The sequence below is a fragment of the Labeo rohita genome, chromosome 21 (assembly GCF_022985175.1).
Source record: "Labeo rohita strain BAU-BD-2019 chromosome 21, IGBB_LRoh.1.0, whole genome shotgun sequence".
Lineage (NCBI taxonomy): Eukaryota > Metazoa > Chordata > Actinopteri > Cypriniformes > Cyprinidae > Labeo > Labeo rohita.
The window spans coordinates 18,603,550-18,615,588 of NC_066889.1; positions in this window are offsets into that span (position 1 = coordinate 18,603,550).

A 12,039-nucleotide genomic window follows, 5' to 3' on the forward strand; every position below is an offset into this window, starting at 1 on the left:
TGACTCTTTAAAAGTATTGGTTCGTAAGAGTCATTTAATTGTGAATCGTACGTTACTTAAAGGGTTCGTTCACCCAAAAATGAAAATTAGCCTATTATTTACTCACCCTCCAGACATCCTAGGTGTATATGACGTCCTTCTTTCAGACAAATTCAATTGGAGTAATATTAAAAATTGTTCTGGCTGTCCCAAGCTTTATCATGGCAGTGGGTGGGTGTTTTTCTTCGACAGTCTAATAAATAAAGTCTAATAAAGTGCATCCATCCATAATAAAAAAAAGTGTCTCACATGGCTCCTGGGAGAATAAAAGCCTCCTGTAGTGAATCAATATGTTCTTGTAAAAAAAAAATCCAAATATTCAAATGTAATAATCACTTAAAGCACGCTCGCACTAACAGTTGTACACGGAAGCAGCTCCGGGCGGATGATGTATGGCATTGGCATTGTGTATACGCCACTCAGAAATGATGAATGTGGATGCGCAGTGGAAAAAACGGAAACAAAACAACGATCACGGATTAGAAGTACAAACGAGTATTTGTGAAGGAAAATGATTGTAGGATTTTGATATAAGCCAAAAGGAGACTGGTTTTTCTTTGCTAAACTTTGCTTCCTTTACTTCTGTGAACAAATGCTGGACCAAAACACATCGATTTACTACAGGAGGCCATTATTCACCCCCCAGAGCCATTTGAGGCATTTTTTATTATGGATGCACTTTATTGGACTTGTTTTGGACTGATAAAGAGAAACATCCACCCACTGCCATGATAAAGCTTGGAAGAGCCAGAACAATTTTCAATATAATTCCAATTGGATTCGTCTAAAAGAGGGAAGTCATATACCCCTAGGAAGCCTGGAGGGTGAGTAAATAATGGGCTCATTTTAATTTTTGGGTGAACTAACCCTTTAACATTAAGTAACGTGAAATCTGGTTGAAGAACCACAGTTAATATGTGTTTACTGAATACATGGTTTCTAATAAGTAGTTAATCTTAATGTTTTTTAATGAATGTTAGTATATTCATACACATAAATGATTATATAAAATTATAGTGTGTTTGCTATTTGCACTTGTGAGGTAAGCTTTAAATGCAGATGGTGTGTTAAACATCAATTAAAACTAAAACATGAACTTATATTGATTATAACTAAACAACTCAAAGCCAGAGAGGGAACCTTGTTTTTCTCATTTCAGATGTCTACCACACAACCATGTTACATAATTGTTTAACAGAATAAAAGCATTAGATCCACATTTATCTTGTTCCAGTTCATTTTAATTTGAATTCAGTTCTTTTCGTTGAGGGAGCAGGTTACGACCTGGTTCCAGGTGGGAGGCAGTGGCCAATTTTAGAAGACCAAAGCAAACCGAGGGATAAATTAAGGCTAAGGATTTGGCTAATTTCTCCCCGCCTTATTGGAGACAGAAATCAAAACAAATTTGGGATATAATCTGAGCCCCTGCTTCATTTTCCTTTGGTCCAGGTAATTACTGAATGTGCCATGGTGCTCTCATTACTAGGCAACCAATTCCAAGTCCCCCCTGCCTTGAACATTCCAGCCAAATTGCACCTCCCACGTGAGCAGGCAATCAGCCGCCCAGGGCCAACCTCTCATGTTTGTAATAATATTCTAATAACCAGTTACTGGCCGTTTGGAGAGTGCCCTACTCCTACAAGTCACCATAATTAGGAATCCTAATGAGAGGAAAGCTGGACCACCACGCCATACCCCCCTTCGCTTGGCGGGAAAAGGCCACAACTCACTGCCCACAGTATCTGCTCGTCAGAACCTCTCAATTTGTTTGTAAGTGCTCGTAGAGCGGTCAGGTCTCGTCTTCTGTCTCGGCTGATTTCTGTCAGTTGTGCCCCTGAGGTTACTGGAATGGGAGCAACATTGTGAGAATTCCATTGTATGTGGTTGACATTGGCTCATGTAGCTTCACTTTGATAGCCCACCCCACATTTGAATACCTGTATGAAATTACACGATTATGTGGGAGAAAGGAATGGAAAAGGTGTACTCTATTCCTGCAGTTTAACACCATGTTATTGACACTGAATGCATTTTTTATTATTGCTTTACTTGATACATTAAAAAAGTAAATCATTTCGTGTATTGAAAAGTAGCTCTGGCATGTTTGTACATTTGCTGTGGTTGCCTTACCGGACGGATCCCAAATGCTTTCTATTTCTAAGATGGTTTTTACCATTATAAAAGCCCATTGTGTGAAAAGTACCTTCTAGTCAACATATCACTCACTTGGATTGTTTTTGCAACTCGTTCTATGAGAAGAATTCGTTTTTTTTTTCCTCCTTTGTGTTTTTGGCCTTCTCTCCAGTGATGTTGATTTAGCACTGAATTTTCTTCTCTGTTGGTTATGCTACTAATTTGTGGTGAAATGGGTAAATTCAGCCTTGTGGGAGGCCATTTTTCTCATTCCTGCTCAAAATCAGCAAAGCCAGCAAAAATGACTTTATGCACATTATGTTCATTCTATAAGAATAGAACATAATGTGGTTATCTATAAGAATTTTATTTTTTTTTGTGTGTGTGTGTATTTGTACTTTAACCTTTGTGTCACTGAAAGTAACCCATGTAAACTGTAATATTGTGAAATATTATTCTAGTTCATAATAACTGGTTTCTATTATAATGAATTTTAAATTGTATTTTATTCCTGTAATGCAAATCTGAATTTTCAGCATCATTACTCCAGTCTTCAGTGTCACATGATCCTTCAGAAATCATGCTAATAAGCTAATCTGTTGCTCAGGAAACAGTTTTTATTCTAATCAGTGTTGAAAACATTTGTGCTGCTTCATATATGAATTTCTCATTTATATATGAGAAATGTGGTTTTATTTCTGGGCCGTGAACATTGTATTTGTGTTACTGTCTATGCAGGGTCAGAAAGATCTTGGATTTCATCAGAAGTATCTTCCTTTGTGTTCTGAGGATGATCGAAGGTCTTACGGGTTTGGAACGACATGAGGGTGAGTAATTAATACTCAGAATTTTTATTTTTGGATGAACTAACCCTTTAATGTCTGACCAGTTTGACCAAGGGGTCAAAGTTTGGCTTGTTAGCATGGTCCTTTTAGACCCTAATGGTAAATGATGTAACTACAACATTCTGTAGGATCCTTTTCTGACAACAAGCATCACATAAGCACTCATATTCCAATATATTATTGAATGTGTTTGATTGATGACCTTTCTTATTTTTGAGAGGTCTGCATGAAATAGACTTTTGTTCTCCCTGTCTGCTGCCTTTGATGTCAAAGCTCACTGCAGTTGCCAGTGAAATGTTTGGGACTACACCCATCACTAGCAGGTGCATAAAATCAAGAATACACCCATGTAATCTCCTTAGTCAAACATTTTTTGTAGAACGGGGTTTGTCCTTTTTGTTCCACAAACTTTTGGCTGTGTGTAGTATATTGCAGCCTTATTGCAGTATGCTTTTGCTACAATATTTGGAGTTGTTTTGGTTGCCAGCTATGATAACAGCTGAGAAGGTTAGTTAGCAGAAAATGTCTGTCACTGGCAATAAATTTGAATGAAAACAAAAAACATGTCATTCTTCTAGGCCCTTTTCACCTCACATTTTCCACTCTTGCACTGGTAATTGGTTATTCTATTTTGAGGGAAAAGGCTACGCTCCCTAACATGTGTCTTGAATTGATAGTTTTGCCCCATTTCCTTTTTGAGAGCGAGGTCCTCCTGGAGTCGCCCCGTGGCAGTGTAGGTGGCCGGGGTTAAGCGCAGAACTGGTAAGGAGGGGGTTTTACTAAGTTTCTCTGTTTGCTAAATCTCAAGATGAGGCCCAGGACAAGGAGAAGATCAAGAGGCTGAGGTCAGTTACAAACTATGTCAAAAACAAAACAACAAATTTGAGATGCTTGCATGATTGAGGATCTGTTTTTTATGCAGTTCTGTTGCTTGTTAGGGCTGCAGTATCAGACTCACATACTGCTTCACACGTGCACGTGTTAGGTGGCCTGTGATAGGCATGTACTTTTTTTGAAGACGCATTGTGTGGCTATTATTGCATAATATTGTTTGATTGTTTTAATATGCCTGTGATCAAACTGAATCACACTATTTGGATATCGCAAACAGCCCGGCCCTTAAGGCGAGTAGTAAATTCTCACCTGCCAAATTAACAATGTGTGTTATTTTAGTGATCCGTTACTAAGAGAAAGCATAAGAAAACATTAAACCAGACCTGTTAGTTTTACTCTCTTATTCTGAGATTAAGCCATAAATTGTGTGGTTACGGTCTTTAATCTAGTTGATGAAGCCACATTCCACGTCTCTGTGTTTTTTTGTTCTAGACAGCTGGTGTAATATTGGTAGGAATATTTCTGAATATTTTTGTGCAAGTTACAGGTAGTGACCATCTTTAGAAATGTGACAAAAACAGTATGTGAAAAGACTAGTATGTCGAATTTACAGTGTTTATTGAACAGTGAGCAAAAAGTACCTGGATGACCTCGTTAGAGGATTTGTTTTTGGGGGTGAAGTGACACACTTGATACTGCTAAGTCACAAATGTAGTACATCCATCCAGATTACATTCATAATGCACATATTCATATGATATACATACTTTTTAAATGGTTGCATTGAACCAAATCAAAAATGCTGATTCATTCTGGAACAAAACAATTATTAAGTGGGTCACTGAATCAGTCAACAAATTCAGAAATGCTGATTCAAGATTGAGTCACAGAATTATTCACCCAGTCAGCGCTGATGCATTCAGATTCAGGAACAAAAACAATCATTAAGTGAGTCACTGAATCATTAAGCCAATTTCAGAAATGCTGATTCACGATTGAGTCATTGAATTATTCACCCAACCAAATCACTTTAAAAACACTGATGCATTCATGGAACAAAATAATCATTAAGTGAGTCACTGAATCATTCAACCAATTCAGAAATGCTGATTCACGATTGAGACTTTGAATTAATCACCCAGTCATTGAATGATTCACCCAGCAAAAGCACTTTATAAATGCTGATACATTCAGAAACAAAATCAGTCATTATGTGAGTCACTGAATCATTTAACCAATTCAAAAATGCTGATTCACAGCTAAATCGCTTTAAAACCGCGGATTCATTCAGGAACAAAACAATTACGAGGTGAGTAACTGAATCATTTAACCATTGCAGAAGCGCTGATTCACGATTGAGTCATTAAATGATTCACCTAGCGAAGTCACCTGATTCACCTGATGCATTCAGGAACAATAACAATGATTAAATGAGTCACTGAATCATTTAAACAATTCAGAAATGCTGATTTACGATTGACGAATCACCCAGCCAAATCACTTTAAAAATGCTGATGCATTCAGGAACAAAAACAATCTTTAAGTAAGTCAATGAATCATTCAACCAATTCAGAAATGCTGATTCAGGATTGAGTCTTTGAATTATTCACCCAGCCAAATCGCTTTAAAAACGCTGATGCATTCAGGAACAAAAACAGTCATTAAGGGAAAGAGAGAATCATTCAACTATTTAAAAAATGCTGATTCACAATTGAGTCATTGAGTTATTCACCCAGCCAAATCGTTTTAAAAACGCTGATGCTTTCTGGAACAAAAACAATAATTAAATGAGTCACTGAATCATTCAACCAATTCAAAAATGCTGATTCATGGTTGAGGCATTAAATTATTCACCCAGTCAAATCGCTTTAAAAATGCTGATGCATTCAGGAACAAAAACAATAATTAAATGAGTCCCTGAATCATTCAATCAATTAAAAAATGCTGATTCACAATTGAGTCATTGAATTATTCACCCAGCCAAATCATTCAAAACTGCTGATTCACCCAGTCAAAACACTTTAAAAAAGCTGATGTATTCAGGAACAGAAACAATCATTAGGAGAATTACTGAATCATTTAACCTTTTGAGAAATGCTGATTCACAATTAAGTCATTGCATGATTCACCCAGCCAAATCGCTTTAAAACGCTGATGCATTCAGGAACAAAAAAAGTTAAGGAATCATTCATTTGACTGATTCAAAAATGCTGATTTTTGATACATATGACTGCTTTTATAAGTGAGTAACTCAATAATTAATTATAGGTTAATGAAGATGCACAGTTCAGCTGTGACTTTAGTTTGGAACTATATATGCTGTTAAAGCAAAGCAGACAAAGCAACTTGCGTAATTCTATCTAAAAAGCCAGTTACTCAATAATTCATTGTTTATTGAACTGTTGTTTAAACTTTAAAGCAATATCACATTTACAGTCATGTTGCTTTTCCTCGTGCGATATTGGTTAAGTACCAGTTCTCATTAGGGCTTGCTGATTTTAATAATAATCAAAATGCACGTGTTTTGTACTAATGCACATCTGTCAGGGCTATAATAGTGTTGTTTATGCACTAGTTTAAAGCACCTGGCATTAGGGGAAAAATGCATATAAATCAGTCATCATGTGAGGCCAGCTATACTGCAGCATTAACCTGTCCCATATCATGACTGTGTCTGCACGGGAGACCCACGCGCTCATGGGACTGAGGTAGCGTACAAAACTGTACCCAACCTCATTGTGTATACAAAATAGAGGGTGTTTGTTTGCTTGTATAGACATAAAACCTGTACTTTGGTCACAGCTGGTGAAGTATAGTGGTTTTCAGTTAGAGGAGCCCATGAGGGGGCACAATAAGTCAGTCTACATTAGAGGTACATTATAGGGAACCTGCTCCGAGCAGAGATGACCAGCTTCCACCAGCATTTCTCCCTGTATAATGCGAAGCAGCTGCGACTCTCCTTGCGTGATACACCGAGCCACCAATTAATGGGGGGAGGACATGTTGACCTACAAAACAGAGGAGCACAACAAACCCTGTAACTACAAACAGGTTTGACTTGAGAAACGCTCCTCTCTAGGGAAAGGAGCGAGAGTGAGTGAAAGAACAACCGAGGAACGGTGACCTCTGTTCTGTCACAAAGCTCATGCCATATGCACATAATCCACTTACCTTCAAAAGAGGTGTTTTTGTTTCTCTGCGGTTAGACTGCAGTTTACTTTTCACATAGTTTTCACATAGCCAATTTGACATTTTCCCCCCTCGCTGACTTAAATTTCAGTCTCACAAAGATGTCAAAAAGGTATGCATAAAAGGCATCCAACTGGTAATATTGTAGACATGTAATGCTGCTAATGTGAGAACCAGAGCCAGCACCTGAGAAGATGGTTTAATCCAGCATACTTGACCCCTCGGGTGTTTGTGGGGGAGAAATTAAGATTCTTTCTTAGGATGGGAGCCAGGATTGGAATTAATTTTACATGGTTGTGAAACATCAAATAAAATTCTGCCTTAATCATTCTGTCTTAATCGTTTTGCATTATTTCTTCTTCTTCTGTTATATTTATTTATTTAGTACAACAAAGTGTAACATACTGGTAATTTCTCTTTTTTTAACTAATTGTTAAAAATCATTAGTTCGGTACGATGACGTTTTACTGCCATGTTAAAAAAAAAAAAAAAAAAAAAAAAAGATTACGAGATTTAAAGTCAGAATATTTGAGAATAAAATTGAAATGATGAGAGTAAAGTGGAAATTATGAGAATAACGTCGAAATATCATGAGAATAAAATCTAAATTGCTAGAATAAAGTCGAAATATTTTGAGAATAAAGTCAAAATTATGAGAATAAAGTCAAAATGTTTTGAGAATAAAGTCTAAATGATTCGAGAATAAAATCGAAATTATGGGAATAAAGTCTAAATGTTTCGAGAATAAAGTTAAAATGTTTTGAGAATAAAGTCGAAATTACGAGAATTAAATTGTAGCAGTTAAAGTTTTAATATTTTGAGAGTATAGCCTGCGCATGCAAATGGCTCAGATTGGGAGAATTATCTGAACATATTTTGGATTATTAGCAGAAATCATACCATGTGTTATACTTGCAGGGACAGTATGCTTGGAAATAATATTTCACGTCTTCGATTGCCTTCATTAGGCCTATTTGTAGTGCGCCAGCCACCCAATAATAGCAATAAGCTTTGTGCTTTTGGAACCTTTAATATAAAAATTTGTCTCAGCTTTCAAAATTTGTCAATTTTATAGCAAAATACAAACAATGTGTCTTACAATAATGTGTTTTTCACGCTCTTTAACGTGGTGGGACAGATCGCTGTATTCATGTCAAATCTTTTCGATTGCACTGAGACATTGGTTTCGTTAAAAATTCCACCACCTACTCCGCAATGTGGCGTTCAATCTTTCATTTCTCACATGTATTTAATTAAAAACAACAATAAAATGTTGGACTCAATCTTATTAACCCTAAATTATATTGTTGTTTTTTCTGACGTATATAAGTGACTATTCGCAAGGTGTTTTATTCACAGTATAATACAGTAAATGATTGGAATATTTAACATCTTCCATTCATTATTTGTAAAGTCCCAGTCACCCAACAATCGCTATAATTTTGTGCTTTGTTGCTTTTAATATAACTCATCTTAGCTTTCAAATTCTGTCCGTTTTATCACAAAATACTAATTATAAATGTGTTTTTCATCTTTATTTCAAGTTTATAGCACAATATAAACACAATGGAACATTTCGACTTTGTTCTCGTAAATTTGACTTTATTGTTGAAATATTTCGACTTGATTATTGAAAATATGTTGACTGAATTCTCATAATTTTGACTTTATTCTGGAAATATTTTGACTTTATTCTCTTAATATTTAGACTTTACTTTTAAAACTTTGACTATATTCTTGAAATATTACGACTTTAATCTTATAATCTTAGATTTGTTTTATTTTTTTTACGTGGCACTAAAACGCTGTCGTAATTCAGTAATCTGACTATTTTTTACTTTCATCAGACTTTATCAGATTTGATCAGAATCAGACTATTTTTTCACTTTTATTAGTTTATCCATTGCCAGATTCTAATTTTACAATATACATACAAATAAGTATCTTATGAACATAGTTTTATGTTTGTTTACAGCTGCAGGTTATAGGTTTTACCTCTTTGTCGCCATCTCTGTTTGAAACCTGCAATTGCAGCTATTTGTGGAATTATCGGCACAGATGAATCTACGTTTTAAGGTGTATGTGTGGGCTGTCAGTCAACGCACCAGTGTGTATATTCACTGTACTTCGAAATTACAAATACTACGTCTTGGAAGTATGACCCAAATAAGTTTCATTTGAACAAGGGAGTCACATACCTGCCAATTGTTCTGACCAACTGAAAATGAAAGTTTTACAATAAATGCAAATTGTTATTTTTGTTGTTGTTTACTTTGTTCTCAAATTGTTTATGTTAACAACATCAACACTGTGTGACTACATGTATTTTTGTATTAGCGTTATCTGTAGATTTCAGTTTCTGTACAGTCTAATCTCTAATTATCATACCATTTGTATGTCATTGTTCTTTAACCTCAAAAAGCAATTTAATGACAAGTTTAATTATTCCATCTTTTGTAAAAAAGAGGCTACCTTTACAAATGTTAATCCACGCACGCCATTTAGCCTAACCCTAACCCTAACTCTGATTGTTTATGTACTTGCTTAATTATTGATTTTGGATCATTTTTAAACAAAACAAGTTACGAAATGCAGCTTTAATATAAATAAAATTCAGCTTTAATTCAAGGTTACAAGAATAAGCATAGCATTACTTGGCTTATTCCTGTTTATAAATGACACTTTCATTTATAAGTGGGAGTTGAAATGCCTGCTATTAACAAACCCTTCACTGAAAACACACTTAACCTGACCCGGGACATTATGGCTGAGTTCCACACCTCCTCAGCCAGTTCACAGTTCAGCTCAGCTCAATGTTGACTTCCACTTTTACTCTGTCAGTTTTTAGTTAAACTCTTCCAGCCATGTGGATTCTTGTGGCATTGTGGGTTTACCTAGGGAATGGATACAGACCAGAAGCACCACTGTGCTGGCATTTATGATCTGGCATTAAAGACACATCCTGACTTTATCTCCTGCATGTCCTGGCCTGGGATGCTCATCATGAAATAAGCCTTTGGGGCGCTGATAAAACATCTAATGAAGGCAGTGGTTTGGTGGTCTGTCATTCATGTGCTAATAGCGGAATTCGTTGATGGCTGTCACTCTTCCCAGGCTTTTCCACAACATCTGCAGAATCTTTTAAAACTTTCTTATTTTTTATTGCTTGTGATCATATAATAATGATTGTAAGTTACAGTAAGTTATAAAAATAATAATACACTGAAATTTCCTAAACAATTCTAAAGAAAGGGCAAGTAACTAATTGAATTAAACATGAAATTCTGAAGTAGAAAAACTGAAATAGTATTTTTTTTTTCTTGAAATAAAAAACAGTAATCTTTGGTTTATTTATAAATTAAAGAAAAACACATTATTTTATATTGAAAGTAGATATAAATATACATGTTGAAATATATTAAAAATATTATTAAGGTAATTCTCGGTATTTTAGGATATGATATTCTCTGCTGTGCCATTTTCAAATTATTTTTAATCATGATAAAATATATGGCACTTCAGACACCCCTAAAACAGATTCAACAAATACTTATGCAACTTAAAATTAATAGAAGAATCTCTAATAGCTAACTTACTCTTTTCTCAGCACACTAATTATAAATAATTGTGTTTTCATTTCATTTCACTTTAGGGAACAAGAGATCCAGAGTTACTGCAGTTCAGATAACTCACCGCCTGAGGACCTGTGGGGGGACTGTGAGTAGTGCTCTTGGGTCAGCGGTAAATGGGGGTTGACAGGCGACTCGGTGTGCTTTAACCAGCCATCCCCCCACAGGTTACAGCCGGGGCAGATGGGAAAACCGATGGAAACAATCCCCATTTGCCACATGCCAGTCTTTATACAACCACTATATGTGCTAGACGATACATATGATTTCTGATTCTAGGGCAAGAAGTCATTACCGCTGAGGCCTTCATCATCTTTCAGTGAACATACTAGAGCAATTAATGTTTTCCTGTGGAGGAAATTATACTAAACTTCATTATACTAGCATTAGAAATGGTTAGGACTCATTTGTGATTGTGTTAATGATATTCAAAATGACTTTGTTTCAAAATCAGTCTGCGGTTTGCCTAACCTTTAATTTTAACCAAGCCTCATTTGAAAAAAGTACTCTGTCTACATAAAACATACGTTTAGACACAAGTCGCTGCAGATTTCAGCTTTATCATTTAAGGAAGACTTATTTTCACACGATCCCTTGCGTAACACAATGTTATGACCTCAAAATGCTTTTACCATTTAGAACTAATACATTTTGAGGTTTGTATCACATAATTAGGTCCATATGTGTGGCTTTTCTGACATAGTAAGCTTGCTCGATAGCTCACCTGGTACAGCACTGCACTTATATTTTGGATAAAATTAAACACACTTTTAGCACCACTGACTTGACATTTTGCTTTGAAAGAGTTATTGACAGTACAAGAAGCAATTTAATATAATTTTGCTAAAATGTAGCCAAAGTCATATTTTTTCCATGAGCCCGGGAGGTTGTTTTAAAGGAAAATGTGAATAACTAAACTGGTTTGATTGGATACATTTGTTAGCATTTACCTAAGATGCATTTTTGCGCAAGTTGGAAATATTTCCATCTAAGTATATAGTATTTACAGCTGAGGTGTCAGCATGCTATCTGGCACTGGCATTAAAAACCAAAATGCAAGAAAAAACAGCAGACAACCGTTGATTAGTCGACCAGCATGACCCTACTTTAAGTCGGTTAGTTTGTTTGAAGCATCAAGGTAATTCTGCCCTTTAAATGGACAAAAATAAGCAAATGATGTCCTTTTAATTTCGACCTGTAGGGCCATGGTTGCAAACAACACCATGACAAACATCCTGGAGATGTAATTCTTCCGTGACTGAAACTCACAAGCAGACTACAGAGTAGACGCTCTCGCTAATTAAATGACATGGCACCCAGCTTCTGTTCCCTTCGTAGTGAAGGCTCAGAGTCTGGTCAGACATCTCCCC